Below are 22,975 nucleotides of genomic sequence, written 5' to 3'. Positions count from 1 at the left end.
AGGGGTTTTAGAGCTTATAAAGACTATTGTTGGGGCTGGAGCAATAGCACAGAGGGTAGGGCGTCTGTCTTGCACATGGCCGACCCGGGTTTGATTCCCAGCATTCCATATGGTCCTCTGAGCACCACCAGGGGTAATTCCTGAGTGAAGAGCCAGAAATAACCTCTGTGCATCTCTGGGTGTGACCCAAAAAGCAAAGAAAAAAAAAGCTATTGGTAACTGCTTTTAAAATACAATTATTTAGAGTACTTTTTAATTGTTGTCTATGTTTGAATATTTACTGAATGAACACTAATTATTCATGGTTTTTTATCTTTAAGTACAATTTAATTATTATATGTCATTAACATTATTTTTTAACAACTTCTTTAATTGTTTTTTCACTCATTTACTACATTTCTATAAAGCTCCATTCATGGTTTTCATTGAGAGTAGTGTTATAAAGTGTTATAAATGCTAATTTGGTGCATTTATTTTACAGTTTAATCTTTTAGTTAAATCATTTTGATTGTTTGATTTGTAATATTTGACAGCTCCAGAATTTGTTGCAAATAATGCCTTTTTGTTTGTCTGTTTTGGGGTCACACAAGGCTGTGCGTAGGATTTACTTCTGGCTCAGTCCTCAGGGGAGACTTCGGAGCTTGGGGAACCATATGCAATGCCAGGGATCAAATCCGGGTCAACAGCATGCAAGACAAGCCTTTTGCCCACTGTATTATTCTTCCATTCCAAATGATGTCCTTTTTGTGGAAAACTGGTTCTAGACAAGTCCAGAGGGACAATTCATCAGGCAGGTACCTTTTTTAGTAATGTCTGAACCAGGTTCTATCCCTGGCACTCTTTAGGGTCCCTGAGCACCACCAGGGGTGATCCCTGGGCAAAGAGCCATGAACTCATTGTGATGTAGCTAAGCTACCCGCAACAATCAAAACAAAACAGAACAAAATCCTGGTTCTTGGAAAGTATTAAAGGCCGTAGCTGTCAAAGTAAAATTCATTAATATTTAATCCTAATTTACCAGAATTATATAACATATGCCTTTCAAGGCAGAATATCACATGTCAGAGCCTGGCAAGCTACCCGTGGTGTATTTGATATGCCAAAAACAGTAACAATAAAGGGCCTCATTCCCCTGACCCTTAATGTGATCAGGACGAATGGAGAAGTTACTGGCTCCCACTCGAGCAAATCGATGAGCAACAGGACTACAGTGATACAGTGATACAGTTATGCCTTTCAAAACTCACTGTACACTGTAGATTCAGCCTAAGATGTTTTACTTATCCTTGGATACATTTTCAGATGGGAGTTTCTCCCCTATTGTATGTGTTTGACCTTGTACATACCATAATGAATGTATGTGCGTGTTCAGATTTGAACTTCACCTTCCCTATATTCACTTATAACAAACTGGAAATGTGTTTACACAATGAAACTATATTATCTGACATCATGTCATATCCTCTCATCTATTCATTCATCATTCATTCATCATCCCGTTGATCATCGAATTTCTCGAGTGGTCTCAGCAACCTCTCCATTCGTCCTATCCCTGAGATTTTAGAAGCCTCTCTATACTCGGCCTTCCCAACAATGCCACATTGGAGGCTCTTTTAGGGTCAGAGGAATGAGACCCAGCTTGTTACTGGCTTTGGCATATGAATACACTGTGGGAAGCTTGCGAGGCTCTCCCATGTGGGCAGGAAACTCTCAGTAGCCTGCCAGTTTCTCCCAGAGGGTGATGCAGGTTATAAGATATAATCTGGAAGCTTGATTTTAAGGCTCTAGATGTTGGCTGTTGATGGGATTACACACACCTGGGTTCCTCTACCGGTATCTTCATGCATGAGGCTTGTCTGAATGTGTGGAGAGGGGCCTTGAGCATGGCTGTGGCTAGGTTCCGGAGGTCTTTGGCCGCCAGGAGCTCTGCTTGGGGCAGGGAGGGAAGCTGGAGCCCATCCCCTCTGAGGGGCCCCGGGGAAGACACCCAGGCGCATGGGCAAGAGACTCTGCCCTCTCATCTATTACATAAGAAAAACAAAACGTTATTCAATTTTACTCTTTGGGATTTTTTTTATCACTTATGTTCTTGGCTACACAAAAAGAATTTTTAAAATGCAGTTCCTTTGAAGTTTCTGCCATATGTCCTACCAAAAGTCTATACTCCAGCTCTGAAAGCCATTAGTCATGAATTATTCCATTCCAGAAACGAATAAACCTTAACTGAAATCTGAACTCATCCTTTTTGGTGCAAATAAAACAATGTAGTAGCGTTAGGTTCATCACTTTTTTTTCTACATTACTAACATGTTTTCATTTTACCTTTTACCCTAGGTTCTCCCAAAAGTCATACTGTGGAAAATCACCACTTCTCATTCTCTTCCATTTATAACTATTAGAAGTTGAGAGTAGTTCTATTTCTGGAGCCTTTAGTAAAAATTTATATATATATATATATATATATACTTTGTTTTACTCATGTTAATTATGAGTTCAGTCTTTATATAAATCATATAATAGAACTTTAGTTAGTTCTAATTATTTTACTTTATGCAAAGACCATTTGTTTCTCCTGTTATAGATACAAAAATGAATGATATCCCAAATTAATTTTCCCATACTTTGGAAAAAACAAAACATAAGAATATATGTGACATTACAAGTCATGACCTTTTGACAATTTTAAGATAATTCACTCTTATTTTCTTTTTTATTATTTTGATTTTCTGTAGCTTTTAAACTTTTATACATTTAATAACTGTCTCATACCTTCCAATTTGGGGGTGGGGCACACCCAATGTTGCTCACACCTGCTTCTGAACTAATTGATCACTCTTGGTGGGACTTGGGGAACCATATGCAGTGCTGGACCCTCTTTGGCTACATGCAAGGCAAGTTCCTTATCTACTATACCATCTCTCTAGCCTTCATATACAGCAATCTTTATGTTCAAAGGCAAAATTCATTTTCCTGTAAAATTCAGAATTATTTTCATCTATTATTATTTCAGTATTCATTGTGTTTATTACAGATGTCATAGGGCCAAAGAGAAAGTACAGTGGGTAATGTGCCTATCTTGCTCGCACATGCACAAGTCAGGTTTAATATCCCCCAAGCTTTGCTAGCTGTGATTCCTGAATGCAGAGCTCTAAGACCCAATATGCTTTGCATTTCTCACTTTTTCCTATAGAAATAAGGGTTATATTCAAGAAATTAAATAGGAGGTTGTTAGCTGTGCAAATTCAGGGAAGCACACATACTTTTACCATGACCTTGCTATTTAAATTGGCCTTCAGTTTTTCTGTTCTGTTTCAAATGTATCATGTTATGAAGTAACTAAACAAACATTTAAAAATCAATTAAAAATTAAAAAAGAACTATTTTCTTTCTTTGTGATGCACATAACTAAGCACATAGAAAATGAGGTTTCTACAATGATAGAGAACAATAAGAGTTATGAATAACAAAAGTAGTACAACACATATTAACAGTCTCTCCGGATTTTTTGTGTGTTTGAGAGCAGCGGCCAGTGGGCAACACCCGGTGATACTCAGGGCTTAGACATGCTCTGCACTCAAGAATTACTCCTCACAGTGCTCAAGGGACCATTTTGTATGTCTGGGATGGAAAGTGGGTTGACTATTTGCAAAGCAAGCTCCCTACCCACTGTATTATCTCTCATGCCCTTAGTAGTCTCATTTCAAAGAAAATCCACTTATATTGCAACTGTGCTACTTGATGAGTATGACTGCAACAATCAAGAATAGTAACTGAATTGAAATTCTAAAAGCAAATAAACTTGAAATTCCCATTTCACTATTGAAGTCAACTACTTCAAATTTCTTAATGTACCCAAAAGACTAAGTCCTATAAATATAATTCTGGCCAACTTTGAGTCACATAAAGTCACAAGTTATTATTTTCACAAATAAACTACACAAATTAATTTTTTGTACAAATATAATCCATTAAACTTCAGCTAGTGTAGCTAATATCTTTATTTTCTTTTCTGTATCACTGTATCACTGTTATCCTGTTGCTCATCGATTTGCTCTAGTGGGTGCCAGTAACATCTCGTTGAACCTTGTCGTGTTCAGGGTCAGGGGAATGAGGCCCATTATTGTTACTGATTTTGGCACATTAAATATGCCACAGGTAGCTTGCTCTCTTCCGGGAGCTTTGTTTTATAGTCTCTGGATCTTGGCCATTGATGAGATTACATGAAGCCCGGAGCTATTTGTGGATGTGACTGCCAAGCTACTGGAAAACGGGGAATCTGGGTGGAGGAGGCCTATTCCCAATCCAAGCAGGCTTGGAGATCTCAGCCACAGGTCCTGCTTGGATGAGCCTCATGTGTGAAGGAACTGACAGAGGAACCCAGGTAGTTTCCTTTAACATGCAAAAATAGTTCCATTATTCTAAGTACCTATTTGTCAAACATCTTAAATAAATTTTCATATGAAAACAATTTATAAGACAACATTATGGAAAGAGTCTTCTGACTCAGACACATTGTTTACAGTGTAAATAAATATGTGCTAAAAGCTCCTAAATACCTCTATACTACTAATGGATTCAATGATGATATATACCAAGAAAGTCTTTGCATAATTTAAACAAAACAACACTCTCAAAAATTTACCCTTTAAAGAACATTTAGCCTACAAAGTTTACCAATTCTTTGTGTTATAAATATATTTCTTCCAATTCATTATTCTGAAAACATTTTTAATATTACTTCAATATTGAAGTGATAATCTTTTGTGAATTGAAGGTCAGCATCTTTGCTGGTTTCCAAACTTTTCAAAAAAAATGTAACCATGATGAGCACTGCATATTTTATTACAAACTTATAATTAATATAATTATCAATAAAACTTAAAATACCTGGTTCAGTGTTAAATTATAATAGGCAGCACCTTAAAAGACAGAGTCACTCCTTTTAATACTAGTCTTTTTTTTCACTTCGATTAGGCTCACCATACACACTAATTTTTACTGCTTCTCAGTCTTTCATCGAAAGTCTGGCATTTCAAGGAAGTTTTGATCAAAAGCATCTACGCTTCTACTGTGTTTGTCATAGTCTGTGAATCACAGCATGGGTATCTTTTGGACTTTACCCAAGAACTTTCTGTTCTCTTCTACAAGTGGCAAAACTATCTTCTCAACTGCAAAGAGTCAGATTGCACATGGCAACAGTATCCATAGGAAACATAGTGGAAGACACTTTCTAATGAGTGCATAGAGTCAATCCTCAAGATAGAGGTCCTTTAGAAGTGCAAAGCTTCAATTTTTCTAGTTGTATCTATTAAAACCATCAACTTTTCAGAGAATTCTAAGAAGGCACAAACTTCTGGCCTTATCTTCTTCACTATGATAAAAACAAACTACATATGTATATATAAACAAAAATATTTATTTATTTAATTCTCGTAAAATTCTACTGAATTAAACAACATATACTTCAAAATGATCATTGAAAGCAGAAATTCTACAGACAATATGCTATTTAGTAGGTGTTCATTGCTACTTAGTCTTATTCATTACTGAGAAAACTACTGAGAAAAGTTACATCACAGAAAAACCTCAGAAGACAATTTCTAAATCTATTGCTGCTTTTTATATTCTATTATATTTAAATTTTACTTTGGGTCTTCCCTAAATGGTACTTCAGTGGAATCAAATTTGAGACCTTATATATACAAGTGGGCTGGAGCAATAGCTCAGCTGTAGGGCATTTGCCTTGCACACAGCCAACCCCTGATCGATTCCTCCGCCCCTCTCGGAGAGCCCGGCAAGCTACTGAGAGTATCGCGCCCGCACGGCAGAGCCTGGAAAGCTACCCGTGGTGTATAGGATGTGCCAAAAACAGTAACAATAAATCTCACAATGAGAGATGTTACTGGTGCTTGCTCGAACAAATCGATGAGCAACGGGATGACATTGACAGTGACAGTGATATATGCAAGGCATGTGCTGCTTGAGCCCTCTGTGCTAGCACACCGGACCCCTAAAGCTACTTTGTGGAGGACTCACAAACAATACTCATATGACTCAGAGGACATTCCCAGAAATACTCAGTCCCTAGCATTGAACTTTTGGCTCAGTTGGCTGAATAAAGATGAGGTGCTGCTCTAAGCTGTTGTGTCAGTGACCACTAAGGCAACTAATGGTGCTGAGAAGGCACCACCTCTTTATGTGGAATTGCTTAGTGTGAGGTATATAGTGTTGGTGTTCAAAATTGGATTCCAATGCATGGATAGCATACTCTCCTGATCACTAAGCTAGTTACTTAACAATAGGCTACTTTATATCTTCAGAAAAGAAGATGATCCCTCAATATAAGTAATTTCTAAGTACTTTATTAAAATTTCATTTTATACATGCTTTGGTGAATAATATTTATATATAATTACTATATATGCTATATATGTAATACCACTGTATCACTGTCATCCCATTGTTCATCGATTTACTTAAGCGGGTGCCAGTAAGATCTGCATTTATCCTAGCCCTGAGATTTTAGCAGCCTCTTATTACTCCTTTACCTGTCCTTCCCAAGGGTGCCGCATTGGAGGTTCTTTCAGGGTCAGGGGAATGAGACTCATCATTGTTACTGTTTTTGGCCTATCAAATACGCCATGGGGAGTTTGCCAGGCTCTGCTGTGCAGGCAGGATGCTCTCGGCAGCTAGCTGGATTCTCCAAGAGGGAGAACTAGACAATAGGAAGTCTAGCTTTCAGGAGCTTTGTTTTATAGTCTCTGAACCATTGATGGGATTACATGGCATGGGGAGGGGGGGCGCACAGTTTGTAGGTGTGACTGCCTACCTAGCTACTGGAATAGGAAGGGGGATCTGGATGGAGGAGGCCCAGTACTGATCCGAGCAGACTTGGAAATCTCAGCCCCGGGTCCCGCACACCTGGGTTCCTCTACCAGTTCCTTCTTGTGTGAGACTCTTCCAAGCATGTGGATAGTGGCCTTGAGAATGGCTGTGGCTGGGTTCTGGAGGTCTTCAGCTGCCGAGACTCTGCTCTGGGAGGGGAGGGAAACTCAACCCGTACCCGTAATAGTAGTAATAAATACTCAATAAGGGGTACATCCTTAAGGAGAACAGATGTACTTCCAGACCAAGTTTTAACATAGTTTCAATCATTTGGAATTTTGTCCCATCTTCGAAATTCTTTCGAAAGATCTTAGAAACCACTACAAGAAATAGCACCTCCTGTTGTCAGTTAAAAAGGTGGAGAAAATGAAGTTGTCTGTCTAACATTCACTAAATAAATAAATAAAACCCTACAAGAGTAATTCAAAATTTTTCTACCCACATAATAAATCTTGACATAATCTTTTTAGAAAAAATATGTCAAAGGGAGAGATCATGAAGTTAAAAGGTGAAAAGCTGGAAGTTATTGGATTGAGAAAGAGAAACAGCACAAGGTAAAATTTGAGTATGGATTTCACCTCAATGTTTATTAGGCTCCATTAAAATTGTGTTATATAGAGATTACTATTTTTATTAGCTTACATATTAGACCGTTGATATGTTCTACATTCTGTCTGCATTTGAAAAGCATTCACTCATTAATATTATTTAATCTTCACTGCAAACCAAGAGGGATATTTCTTTTTATATCTAAGGAAATTGGACAACTTGCCTGAGGTAACAAAGAAATGGCAGAACTAGAATTTTTATCTAGGTCTTTCTGACTTTAAAACCTGTGCTCTCAATCACTAGGCAAAATTATCTTCCACACAAAGATGAAACTTCTTAGAAATGAAACACAGTTCTAATTCTTGACAACTGAACACAGAGAGTTGTTGCATGTGACATAAAAACACAATATAAATGCATAAAATGATACATTTTGAAGAGCAACATAACATTGGCAATTTGTTTGTTCCCATAACACTAAGACCTTTCTTCATTCAAAGTTCACCATTCTGTTTAGTAAAGAAGTAAAAGATGTTCTCGAAACATCCAGATGCAGCTGCACTTCAAATGTTTGCATGAATTTGAACCAAGGCTGTGATCTGAAGCAAGCTCTGGTGCATCTGTGAAATGCACCCATTGATAACGCACGTAAAGAGCACACAGTGGGTAGAACTCAGGGACTGTTGCCAGGGGCAAAAGATACTGTGAGGGGAGTTAGCTCAAAAGCAAATGCTGCTAGGAAATGTGCTCCTGGGTGACAAAAGAATAGACATTTTATCCTGGACATGAAAAGCGAGCTTGTTAGCACAAAGTGGAGTCTTCCAAAATCTACCTGCTTCACCAGCCTCTCTAACCTACTACTTCCTTATTTTCATTGAAGGAAATAACTTGAGATAATTAAAGTGATCTTTGACTACACAGCTTTCTTTTTTAAAATTTTATCTATTTATCTTTGGCTTTTTGGGTCACACCTGGCAATGCTCAGGGGTGACTCCTGGTCCTGGCTCTTGCACTCAGGAATTACTCCAGGCGGTGCTCAGGGGACCATATGGGACCGCCTAGAGTAGTTCCTGAGTGCAAGAATAATGTATGCAATATATTATAGTATATGCAATATAATATATTATAATATAAAATAATACATGTAATATATATATTATAGTTTCCTGCCCCCATGGGACAGCTTTGCAAGCTTCCCATGGTGTATTCATATGCAAAATCCAGTAACAAGCTGGTTCTCATTCCCCTGACCCTGAAGAGCCCCAGTGCAACATCATTAGGAGGGCCAAGTCAAAATAGACTTCTAAGATCTCAGGGAAAGGACAAAATGAGATGTTACTGAGCCCGCTTGAGAAATCGGTGATTAATGGGATATTGTGATTGATTATGATTGTGATAGGTAATATAATATATGTAATATATTATTTTAATATATTGTCACTGTCATCCCATTGCTCATCAATTTGTTCGAGTGGGCACCAGTAACGTCTCTCATTGAGAGACTTATTGTTACTGTTTTTGGCATATCCAATACGCACGGGTAGCTTGCCAGGCTCTGCTGTGCGGGCTCAATACTCTGGGTAGCTTGCTGGGCTCTCTGAGAGGGGCAGAGGAATTGAACTTGGGTCGGCGCATGAAAGGCAAACACCCAACCACTGTGCTATTGCTCCAGCCTCTTCAGATTGTATATAATTTTAATATAATAATATTATATTAAATTATACTAAATTATATTTAGTATAATAATATAATGACATGTATAATATTAACATGTATTATTTATTAAAATGCATAACATACATGATCTAATATAACACACATAGTATATTTAAATTATTTTAATATATTTAATTCTAATGCAATAAAAGCATATATGTTAGATTAAGTGGCATAAAATGATGGTTTTAGTCCTGTTTTCAAAGAATTTTCATTTTAGAGAGAAATAGATACAGACATTTGTTTCCATCATAAAAAAATTATAGAAGTTCTGAGGAGGAAGAGAATATTAGATGGAAAGTAAGTGACAAAGAATAGGTCACAACAGGTGGAATAAAATCAGTAGCAAAGGAAGAACTAGTTCTATATTAACAGTTAAAATTATAATCTGACAGATGTCTGCTCATAGAGCAAACTGAAATACAGAAAAACATTGGAATGTTGAAGTAAAACAGAGGCCGTGTGGTTACCAGATATTAGAATAATGAAGAACACAGTCTAAGTAAGTGGACTTAAAAATGTTAACTTGGAAAGAATGATGAGTTTTTTTTTTTTTTTTGCTTTTTAGGTCACACCCAACGATGTGCAGGGGTTACTCTTTTTGTTTTAATCATTATTTTTAAATTAATCACCGTGAGATACAGTTACAGACTTGCAAACTTTTGTCCTTACATTTCAGTCATATTATTATCGATTACCCATCCCTCCACCAGTGCCCATTCTCAACCACCAATGTTCCCAGTATCCCTGCCACATCCCCCTCCACTTCCACCCCCACCCCCACCCCCGCCTTTGTGGCAGGCAGATTTCCTTTTACTTTCTCCTCTAGGGTGTTGTGGTCTGCAATGCAAGTATTAAGTTGCCATCACGTTCGGTCTATAGTCTACTTTCAGTACACATCTCCCATCCCAAGCAGGTCCTCCAAGCATCCTTTACTTGGTCGTCCCTTCTCAGTCTGAACTGTCCTTTCCCCCAGCATCAGGTTGAACTCCACAAGAAGAAAACTTCCAACCCCATCAGAAAATGAGGCATTAAAATGAATAGAAACTTTCTCAAGGAAGAAATCCGAATGGCTAAAGGCACATGAGAAAATGCTCTACATCACTAATCATCAGGGATATGCAGATCAAAACAATGGAACATCATCTCACACCATAGGGACTGGCACACATACAAAAGGTGCTGGAGTAGATGTGGGGAGAAAGGGACTCTCCTTCACTCCTAGAGAGAATGCCAACTGGTTGAGCCCTTCCTCTCAGGTATTTCTCTGTGATTTATGTGTGGCCTCTAGTGAAGATTCATAGGATGTTCTCTCTTATATTGGGATAGTACAGCTTCTTGTGTTCACTGGTATTTTGGTACAATTGGAATAGGTTAGTGGATTATTGGCCTATGTGTTTGAGATAGCCAGGGGGTTTTCCACAGCATTAGGTAATAGGGATTGAGATGTGAGTCCAGAGTGCTGGGAGAGGGGAAAATGACAGCGGCCGCCTCCCAAGGCATGCCCCCTGCCCCAGCTCCGGAAGCCATGCCCACTACTGTTGAGGTCACACCCCCTGTTGGCTCACAAGATGCTGGGGCAAGTTGGGGTGTAGTTGCCAGGCTGAGGCGTGTGCATGGGGACAGGGGTGCTTGGTCAGGTAACTCGGCGCACCTGGAGAGGAAGATGAAGATGCTGAAAGCCGGCGGCAGAGGGCAGGGTGCCCTTCAGGGGTTACTCCTGGCTCTGCACTCAGAAATCACTCCTAGAGGTGCTTGGGGGAACATATGGAATGCTGGGAATCAAACCCAGATTGGCCACATGCAAGGCAAATGCCCTACCCGTTATGCTATTGCTCCAGTCCTAGAGACTGATGACTTTTTAATTTCACTAAGATATTGAAATATCTCATAGTTACTCTTCAAGGAAAGCCATCCTTTGAGGAAACAAAGTTTTAAGTAAACAGTAACTATGGAAAAGATACAGTTTGAGGAAAAGCTGGAGACAAATGTCATAGATGAAACTCTAATTAATAGAAAATAGTATGAATATAGAATGAAAAGGTAATGGGAAAGTTTAGGGGAAAGCAATTAGGAAATAGTAAGAAATAAAAGACAATAATTTTCTGTAATATATTGCAATATATCAAAACATTTTGTCAACACTGCCAAAAATTTAAATCAGTAAAATTAAAAATAAAATTTTTTGATTCAAAGTTAAAGCCATTCTTAGCTATTTCATCTACTCTCCTTAAAATAGAAGTTAACTATCTATTTATCTAGTTAGTGGTAGAAAAAAAATAAAAATTAAAGTTTATTGCAATTTTTATTAATTTTCTTTTTCAGAGTCAGAATAAAACCCAAGACCTTATTGCACTAGGCAAGTATTCTACAACTAAGGGACATCACCTACCACCATCACTGTTTGTAATTAGAGACATGACTAAAAGTATGAGTGATTAAAATATATGTATTGACATTCAGCTAACCTTAAAATTAGGAAAGGGAACTTTCAAGATTTTTTAATGCCTTATGTTGCAATTTTAAAAAGTATAGAATGATCTGGAATATTTTATGCTTGATTTATACCCATCGAAGTGATTTTTGATTAACAAAAATTGTTTTATCTGCTTTCTTATTTGTCCACTTGTGTGTGTTCTGTGAGCAATGACATAGTAAATGACACAGCAAAGCTGATCTCAGATTCACAAGTAAACACTAATGACAACTACATACAATTTTCTAAGTTTTCCTAATTCCAGGAAGAATTGGAAGAGAGATGTAACATGCCAAGAGAGATGTTAAATATTGAATAACAATAATTTTCTGTAAAATACTGTTAAGTGTATATAAGTTAAGTGTGATGGATGAGAGATAGCTCAAAGAGGTAAAACATCACTGAGATGACCCATAAGAAAGAGGTATGAAACCAGAGACATAGTATAAGGGATAAAGAGCTTGCCTGATCTGTGGAGAACCTGTTTGACAAAGGATTTTCAAGCACTGTCAGGAGTGATCCCTGAGCAGAGAGCCTGGAGCTTGTCCTGAGCACTCACAGAAAGAATAAATAGAGAGAAAGAGAGAGAAAAGAGAGAAAGAGAAATAATGAAAGAGTGCAAGAGGAAGGAAGAAATGAGGAAGGGAGGAAGTGAGGGAGGGAAGGAAAGAGAAAATTGAGAAAAGAAAGAGAAAGAATGAAGAAAGAAAGAAAGAAAGAAAGAAAGAAAGAAAGAAAGAAAGAAAGAAAGAAAGAAAGAGAGAGAGAGAGAGAGAGGGAAGGAGGAGGGAGGGAGGGAGGGAGGAAGGAAGAAAGGAAGGAAGGGAGGAAGGAAGGAAGGAAGGAAGGAAGGAAGGAAGGAAGGAAGGAAGGAAGGAAGGAATATAGAAGGAAGGAAGGAAGGAAGGAAGGAAGGAAGGAAGGAAGGAAGGAAGGAAGGAAGGAAGGAAGGAAGGAAAGGAGGGAGGGAGGGAGGGAGGGAGGGAGGAAGGAATGAGGAAGGAAGGAAGGAAGGAAAGAAAGAAAGAAAGAAAGAAAGAAAGAAAGAAAGAAAGAAAGAAAGAAAGAAAGAAAGAAAGAAAGAAAGAAAGAAAGAAAGAAAGAAAGAAAGAAAGAAAGAAAGAAAGAAAGAAAGAAAAGCATGTGCCAAGGGTCATTGCATACTAGATCAGGTGAATACATGGATATATATATTTATGAAAAATATGGTTATTTAGCTATTTTTAATAGGGTACTGATGTGTCAGAAACGATATTTAAAGTTACTTTCAAACTTCAGTCAAATTGAGTCAGTAATTTCAGTCAGTCGAGTGCAAAATTTGCTGTCAAGTGCTGAATTTTCATCATCCTATTTTTTTTGTCTAGTACATAGTGAATGCAGTTGTAAATAATCATTTGTTTTAATCCTGCACCATGAACTGGGTCTAACAAGGCTCTTAATCCAGTGATAAGTGAGGGAGATTTATTCAATGGACTGTAATTGGACTCAGATTAGTTTCGGTTACTATTTACCCCATAAGGCACAGGTAGCTTCCTCATAAACTCAATTGATGATGTTGATGGGGCAGCCAATTTAAGTGCTGTATTGATCTTTGCATTAATGTGACTTCCAAAAAAGAGAAACTTATGTGTGTTTAATAATGGATAATAAAGTAAACTCTTGCTCATCCATTTCCTTGATGAACAAGTTGACTCTATTGCTCTTGCTGAAAATGGAGAATAGCCAAAAATAAATATACAACTCATGGAAAATTTAAAAAATAAAATAAAGATATAAGCCTCTCACCAAAATTCTTTATTTGTCTGATATATATGAGTAATTTTGTGTTTGAGCCACAGTCTTTCTATAAGAATATCAAGTTAATTACACTCTGATCAAAGTATTTGTTAGGTCAAATCAGATAGTTTCTAAAACAAAATCATCTTTGAAACTACAAGTTTTGGACCATTGCAGTCTAAGTAATTGGCTGCAATTTCAGCATTTAAGAACTACATGCTCTGAATCTCCCATTTGCTCTACTTTTTCTCTTATATTTTAATTCTCTAACTCTTATTCTTATTCTAGTGCTTAGAAGAGTGGAGTTAACTTTATTACATGATTAGTGCTATGTTTATCATCCAGATTTACATATTCACCCTCATGGATGAATCTTGTTTCTCTAATGTATTGTATGCTGTAAATTTCCAAGAAAAACATGTGGGAGCATTTGGTGGGACCTGAGCATTTGGTGGCCGAGTGCTGCCTCCCCAGGTGGATGGAGGAAGGTCTGGCAGAACGGAGAAAAAGGCCCCAGGCCCCAGACTGGTCAATGGACAATTTATTTCTCTCTCCTCCAAGAATAGTCTGATCTCTTCCTCAGTGCTCAGTTGTAGTCATCATTTTGATCTTAGTTCCAAGTCATCATAGTTCCAGCATTCTAGTGTCCTTGTAGACTTCAAAATCCTCTACCTCGTTTATCTTCCTCATCTTGTCTCGTCGTAGTCTCTGAGTTTACTTTAGTCACCGTCCTCATCTAGTCCTCCTTCTAGTTCTCACAGACCCAGTCCCAAAGGCCCAGTTCTCATCCTCTAGTCGTTGACTTTCTAGTCCTCAGTGTCCAATCCCCTCTTATCTCTTACTGCATATAGAAATCATGAAGGGTGGAGATACAAAAAGGTGGGGTTGAATGTTATCATAACAACAAATAGAGGTAAAGCCACTCCTTCAGGAGATGAGCTCAAGGACAAAATCTCAACTGAGATTACTCAAGATTACCAGGAGACCTGCTCAAGGGTGGGATCCATCCAGGGTGTATTGCTTTCCCCTTTCCTCAGCTAGTAATCCATTTAAACAACTATGGTAACTTTACTTCTTGTAATATTTCTAGCAAGTTTATTTTGTATGAACACAATAAGAGATATAGTAAGCTTAAATGTTGACTTTTCCTGGGGTCATCTTGCTATATATAGTCGAGACCACAGTCCTCAGGCCCAGTTAGTCTTTTCTAACCCAAGCAGGGTCCTTATTCAGTTACTTCTTTTTGGATCATGACAGAGTTTGTCCATGACTGTGCTCTTACCTTACAGTTAAGTATTATGGCACTTGGCCTGGCCCATTTTGATGCCAGAGTAGCTCACAGCTTGCCCACTTTTGGAGTGCTAGGAACTAATGGCAACTGAGGCTTCAGTCAAGTAAATATGAATGCCTAGGAGTAAATATTATTTTGGAGTCAATGAACTGTCTTCCTGTGTCTATACGAAAAAGGACATTTATAAATAAACCATACCAGTGAAGTAAAGGAAAGATAAAGGCAATTTCGGATTATTAGTGCTTGACGGAATTAGGTATGCCTCAGGGAACCTATTGTGTGAGTAGCTCAATAAATCTAAACTCCCTGTGAGAGGAGCAAGGACTACCCAATAGTGTGCTTATTGGGTGTTCTATCTCAACAATGAGAGAGTAAAAGAAAAAATACAGACTTTCAATAACTATTGAAAATAGTCTGTCTACTACTTCTCCTGTGACAAGTAAACCTGGAGTAACCTTTTTTGTCGTTTCAAAACATTGCTTTTGACGATGGCATCCCTTCAATCTTATTTTCTTCCTCTGCTCCAGCCATCTCCTAATGGTTTGTTCTCTAGTCAAGAACCATAGCACCCTATTTAGATGATTTTCACCCATGGCCCATTTGGAATATTCTGAGTGTTCATGGGGACTCATAGTTGAAAAGCACTGACCTAGACAATTCTGGCAGCAGAAAAGACTTCTGATTTAGAAACCAAACACATTATTACAGCATAGTACCCAGCATGAACTTGATGTTTGCATTAGTTCTTCTACCCCATGGAGATGACATAGAGTTTCTCAAGTGGATACTATCAGCACAGTGGGTTTGCTAGCTGTTAAATTTAGAAAAAGTATATATTTGAAAGGGGATTCTGATCAAACTTCCAAAAATTTTGGTGCAGAGCACATTATTTTTATTAACACAAAAGAAATTTTTAAAAATGCATCTATCTTAGAAAAAAATACTGTTGTTTCTTAATGTGTTATATATTAAAACTAAAAAACCCTCTTGAAAAGATAGTCTGTATAGAAAAGCTTTCATAAGATGGACAGAAAGAGAGGTGAAGAATCCAATGAGAATTGTCTCACTATAAGAACAGAAATAACAATAGCTAGTATTTTTTGAGTTACCTTCTTCCAAGCTACTGAAGGTATCTCGACCGCATGGCAGAGACTGGCAAGCTACCTGTGGTGCATTCAATATGCCAAAAACAGTAACAACAAGTCTCATGATGGACATGTTACTAGTGCCCGCTCCAGCAAATCAATGAGCAACGAGATGACAATGACAATGACCTTCTTCTAAACCTTTAATGACAGAGCAATATGCATTTCCAATAATAGCATGAGAGCAGAGGGTCAAATGGATGCTTTTTGATATTTTTGTAAAAGATTCTCCTGTTTTCAAATAACTTTTAAAAATAGTTTTCTTACAAAGCTTTTTTTTTTCTGTTTGGTTAGTCTGAGACAATAGGTCTGCCATTATGTGAACAGAAAACCTCTCAGACATATTATTTACAGCAGTTGTTATTATCACAATGGAAAACATAAAATTAGCATAATTATCACCTAATTTCATCTATATGTTTTAAATATTATATTGTGTTTATTTTAATTATCAAGTTTATAAGCTATTTTACCCACTATTTTAATATAGCAATTTCTCTAGAATTTGATTAACTTGTTTTTAGTTTCTGTTTTCATTTATGAAAATAGATTTAATTAAAGTGACAAAGATTACAAATTTCACAACACCTATCCTTTTTTATTTCTTAGTGAAAAATTTCCTGTTGTATTCATTATATGCCCCATAACTTAAACAAATAGCTCTTTCACATAATTCACAGATATGGTTCATGCTATTTCTCTTATGTAGAAACTTCTACTTTGTAGTACTTTAATGAGACTATTTCTTAATTTCAATTTATTTTTACATTTAATTAACTATCAAGAAATCAACTATTTTAATTATGATTTATCCATACTTTTATATATATATATTTAAGATATATTTGTTGATAACAGGACTGGAGCGATAGCACAGTGGATGGGGTGTTTGCCTTGCATGCGGCTGACCGAGTTCGATTCCTCACTCCCTCTCGGAAAGTCTGGCAAGCAACAGAGAGTATCTGCCCACATGGCAGAGCCAGGCAAGCTATCCGTGGTGTATTTGATATGCCCAAAACAGGACAACAGTGCTTTGTTGATAACTATTATTAGCAAGACTGTTTTACATAACAGTAGGAGTCTAAGACTAAACAAGACCAAACAACAGTATCACTAAAAGGGACATGAGGTCAATATCTGCTTCTTGGCACATATGATTCTAGAATATTATGACAATGTGGATAAACAAAAGTGAAATATACTATTAACCTAACTAAAAATCTAGAGCTAGTATTGGTTGTAAATATTTAATCAATAGGATAGTTGATAACTTTTAAAATATGTCATTAACACAATCTTAGCAAGCTAATTTCAATAATACATTAAAACAACTGTATATCATCATCAAGTTGATTTATTCCAGGAATACGAGGATGACTCAGTATATGTGACTCAATTACCATGAAGTACATCAACAAAATGAAAGAAAGATTGTTAGATTATCTCACTGGATGCAAAAAAAGCATTTAACAAGATTTTATGTGGAATTATAAAAGATCCAAATTGCCAAAACAATTCTGAAAAACAAGAACAAAAATGGTGATAATCATTTCCTCTCCCTATTATACTTCAAGATAATGGCAATCAAAATAAAAATTTATGAGAATAGTAACCGTCACATACAAATAGAACAGAACTGAGATTTTCTCAAATAAATTCACACATACATTGGCAATTCACTTGGACGCAAAAGCTGTCAACCTACCATACATAGTAAGATAAAACTGACCAGCCACATGGAACAGACTAAAACTAGACCATAATCTTTCAGTATGTATAAAAGTTACTCAAAATACAATAAATTTTTAAATTAAATATCCAAACTAAAATGTATAGAAAAAGCATAGATGGCAATCTATTCAACATGGACAAATTTGATATCACTGTAGATATAGCTCTTAATTCTAGATTAAAAAAAAAGTAAAAATTTTACTGCATAAACTAACAAACTCCAGTATTACAAAATAAAACATTGTGTGGGTAACCTGCTAAATAAGAAAACATATTTAAAAATAAATCTTAGACTGGGATAATATGTAAAACATATGTAATTAAATAAATAATGCAATTATGACAGAACCTGGCAAACTACCCATGGTGTATTAGATATGCCAAAAACAGTAACAAGAAATCTCACAATGGAGACATTACTGGTGCCTGCTCGAGCACATGGATGAGCAACGGGATGACAGTGATAAAGTGATACAGTGAATTAAAAATGAGAATAAAAGCAGAGAATTAAAGCAAACACTTTTCCAAAGAATACAGGTAGGTAAGTAGACAGGGGGAAATGTATTAAGAAGTATTTTCATTTAGTAAATGAAACAAAGACAAAAATGAGATGTCATCTCACACTTGTGAGAAAAGTTATCATCCAAGAGATAAGAAGCAGCAAACGCTGACAAGTATGGAGAAAGGAAACCTTGGATTTAAGTGCATTAACTGCCATGATCCAGAGACTCACAAATGACTCTCAGAACAGAGCAGCTGGCTGCAGAAATGTCTCTGGAACTTGCGCAAGGCTGATTTCACAGGGCCACCTCTGACGGGAGCGGGTGTTGTTGTCCCTCTGTCTGCTTCAAATGAACCCTGGGGGCCACAAAGCCTCACGGCTACTCTTCATAGGCTCATCCCAAACCTGCCATGCAAGAGAACGAATCAGCTGAAAACTCAGGTATGCGGGATCAGTGACTGCAGTGAGCTGCCCTTTCCCATCTTTCTGCCCTACTGGGATCCTGGTTGTCACGCCCATGAACTCCCTCCAGGTGCCACTTAAGCTCAATAATGGCCTTGATCCAGAGACTCACAAATGAATCTTGTAAAACAGCTCACTGGAGAGATGTATCCTTATCCCAATTATTTAAAATTTTGGGTTACTTATTTTTTCCTCTTGGGAGTAAAGCAAGGGGCCTCCCCTGTTTATCATCTTGGTTCTGGAACTATCTGCAATTTGCATCCCATAGGTCTGCAGTTGCCACCAGACCTTCAATTAGAATAGAACAAGATCCTGTCATGTTGATTGACTATCTCAAAGACCTTAGTAGGCCTATAATGTACTGATACCTTCTTTGTCAAGTTGATAATTTTCTGTCTACCATACGGTAGAACTAGGAATCTTTTGTTTCTCTCTTGTTGTCCATTATTCACCGCCAATATTTTGTCTCCTTTCTCTCAAGCATGGAAACATGACACCCTTTTCCCAGAGGTATCTTATATTTGGGATTCATTGAAGTGAAAATGTTAATACCAAAAAAAAAATGTACCTCAGAGCTATCTTTGGTATCTGTCACTATGTGCTCTCTGTCAGAACATGCCCCTCCCCACCCTCTTTTATTCTTGCCTTTACCCATCATTATGTATTGTAGGGCTACAGCTCTCTCATATAGGAATCATGTTATTTTTTTTCACTGACACAATTATCACTGGGGTTATTAAGAAAACTTCCCCAAGAGAAAGTTCTCCAGCTTGATAATGTTTGAGAAAAACGTAAAGTCCTGAAACAATATAAACTTTTTCATAGGTTTTAACAAAAGCAAAGTTTTTTTATCTCCCAAGGTAGGTACTGTGAAATATATTGTTAAGTGGTATTTACCCACTGTCATCATTCTTTCAGTGATTCAGTAGTCATTTATGGGGCACATGCTTTGGAAAACACTATGCTAAGTGATAAGAACAGATAAAGAGCTACGGTGCTTACCCTCAATGATCTCACAGTCTAGCAGACCATGCAAGATAATATATACTATAGTGATTGCTATTTTAGTATTCTCCTTCACACAAAAAGTGCATATACGACAAATTTACAAAACGTCATCTAATAAATCAGAATCTTTGAGGCTTCATTCCATCTTTATTGTTTTTGAAATTTTGAAAAGTAAAGATACCATAGGGGAAGAAAGCACTTTTTCAAATATAAATTTTTGCTAAGTGATTTATGATTATATATTTCAAATCATATATGCAAAGCTATATGTTGTTTGGAAAAATATTTACTGTGCTCTTTTTCTTCTTTCTATAGAATTAAAAGTATCATCTATGATAATTTGTTTTTCTAAGGATGACCATTAGAAAGTGATATTACTTTTAAATTATGTAGTTAACTAAATGTGTTTGTTTCTACAAGAAGATAAACTACCTAATATTATAAGCTTAGCAGTACACAAACACATCTGCTGACAAAATTAATTTTCTATAAAAATAAAATGAAGGAGGTGAAAGCTTTAGATATGTGAACAAAAGTAATTTTATCTGGATGTTAAACAACCTATTAGTGTTTTCCCAGATTATTCTCTCTATTCTGTTCTATAATTTCAGAAAATTGTTTATTTTAAATGATAGAATAATAGTTTTTAGTTTAATAAATAGTAAACAGGGTGATGTGATATTACTAGAAAGACAACAATTATTTTTGCTGAATTGTTTTGTTATAAACATGATGCATGTTTGTTGCACACAAATAACAATTTAAAATATAATTTAGAAGATAATTGACAATAAACCCCTCCACTTAAAATTAATCCTGGATTTAATTCATGATTTAGTATAGTTTTTAGTAAAATTAAAAACGACAATGGTTAGTATGAAAATATATGAAAACAATGTTGGTGGGGATATATTTTTAAATGAAATTAAAAAATTGCTGGTGACATTATCATTTTAGACAAGGATTAGAGTTGTTTAAAAAAGTTAAAGGGCTTTGGGTTTGGGGGGTTGTGTATCTTTTGGCTTTTGGGGTCATGTCAGGTGATGCTCAGGGGTTATTCCTGGCTCTGTACTCAAGAATTTCACCTGGCAGTGCTCACGGGACCATATAAGATGCTTGGATTAGAATCCAGGTGGGCATGAGCAAGTCAAATGCCCTACCCCGTACTATTGCTCTGGTCCCAAGATTAAAAGCAAACAAACAAAATAAAACCTTAAACAACATTTTTGGAATTCACTGTATCATTGTCATCCCATTGCTCATCCATTTGCTCAATCAGGCACCAGTAACATCCCCATTGTGAGACTTGTTGTTACTATTTTTGGCATATCAAATACACCACAGGTAGCTTTCAGGCTCTGCCATGAGGGCAAGATACTCTCGGTAGCTTGCCGGGCTGGGAAAATGTTTGAAGGTATTTGTACCAAATGACTCGGTTGTATTAGCCCCATGAATTAAGCACAGGAAAATAATTCCTCCTACTGACAGAATTATACATACAATACCTATTTTTCAGTTTACTGAGTAGTGGGCTAGAGAGATGGTAAGATGCTTCGAACATGAATGACCTGAAATAATTTCCTGCTAACTACAATATGATGCCTTCAGCACTACCAAGTGTGATCCTTGAGCACTGTCATGAGTGATTTCTGAACTGAGCCCCAGGAGTGATCCCTAAACATGGTCATGTGTGGCCCCCAAATCAATTAACAATAGGAACTACAACTAGGAAAATTATAAAGTTAATTGAAAATGATTCTATGTACATTAAGAATCAAACTTGTGTGGATAGTGCCAAAACACTTTTAAAGTTCTATGGATAAAATATAAAGTAATCCAATATTGCTAGAAAATCACCAGGTTCCAGCAGGGCTCCAGCTTACCGGTCACTTTCTGGGGTGGAGAGATGAAACCCAGGCACAAGAACCTATGACTCACTCTCACTTAGATGGCTCTCTAGAATGTTCAGTGTGTGGTGTGTGTGTGTGTGTGTGTGTGTGTGTGTGTGTGTGTGTGAGACAGAGAAAGAGAGAGATCTACACTGAGACACATTCCTATTGGGAAAATTTCTGACTTTTAAGACATGTGCCTGATATGTGACTAAAGTCACAACTAAAATATAAACAAATGTTCTTAGAAGGGAACTACAGCTACACAGGATAATTATCTCCCAATATTTCCTTCTCATAGTGTAAAATAGTCTTTTTTTCTTTTATTAAAAGAATTTTCTAAAATATTATTTCAGTTGGGAACAGTTCTGAAGAGGATATTCTGGATATTTTATTTTATTTAGGTCTCAGAAATAAATCAAATGTAAAAGATGAAATTCAAGGCTAGGAGCTGGGAGATAATACCGTGTTTAGCTCAGTATGCTTCTGACCCAGGAGTAGGGCACATGCCTTGCACACAGCCTCCCCTTATTTGATCTCCAGTACCCCAGAGGGTTCCCTGAGACTATTAGAGTGATCTCTGATCACAGAGTAAGACCTTAGAACCAATAGGTGTGGCACAAAACCAAAACCAAAACAAACTTGTTATAATGGGCCTAAGAGAGAACTCATTAGGATGAATGCATGCTTTACATGTAGGGAGCCTGGGTGTGATATTCAGTAGCACATAGGACCACAAGCATCAAAGAGAACAATCCCACCGCTGCATACAACCCTGGCATAGAACCAAGAGTATAGCCCCTGAATATCACTGTCTGTGGCCTTATAACAAAACAAAATTCTATTTTTATGCATTGTAGCACTGTAGCACTGTCCTCCCGTTGTTCATCGATTTGTTTGAGTGGACACCAGTAACGTCTTCATTGTGAAACTTGTTTTTACTGTTTTTTGGCATATCAAATACGCCATGGGGAGCTTGTCAGGCTCTGCCATGCAGGCTGGATACTCTCAGTAGCTTATGCATTAGTAATAACAATTTTATACTATGCTTAAATAAATATAAAAATATGAGATTTGTATGATGAAAATTTTAACTTTTATTCTGAGGGGAAAAGAAAAGAAAACCTTAAAAAAATCAGAGGCACAACACACAAGGTTAACAACACAAGACACACAAGGCAAGGCTGGAGCAATAGCATAGCAGGTAAGGCCTTTGCCTTGTACTCGGCCGACCTGGGTTCAATTCTGTCGTCCCTTTTAGAGAGCCCGGCAAGCTACCGAGAGTTTTCTGCCTGCACAGCAAAGCCTGGCAAGCTACCCGTGGCATATTGGATATGTCAAAAACAGTAACAAGTCTCACAATGAACCTGTTACTGGTGCCCGCTTGAACAAATTAATGAGCAACAGGATGACAGTGATACAGTGATACAGTGAATACAAATAAATATATGCTTTATTATATCTTCAATTAAGATAGTGAAACATTTTTCCTTACAGCAAACTCTATAAGAAATACCCTATAAGGCTTTATAGTGATCCTTGAGA

This window comes from Sorex araneus, chromosome 1 (assembly GCF_027595985.1).
Source record: "Sorex araneus isolate mSorAra2 chromosome 1, mSorAra2.pri, whole genome shotgun sequence".
NCBI classification, from domain to species: Eukaryota; Metazoa; Chordata; class Mammalia; order Eulipotyphla; family Soricidae; genus Sorex; species Sorex araneus.
Note: the sequence above shows the minus strand (reverse complement) of the source record.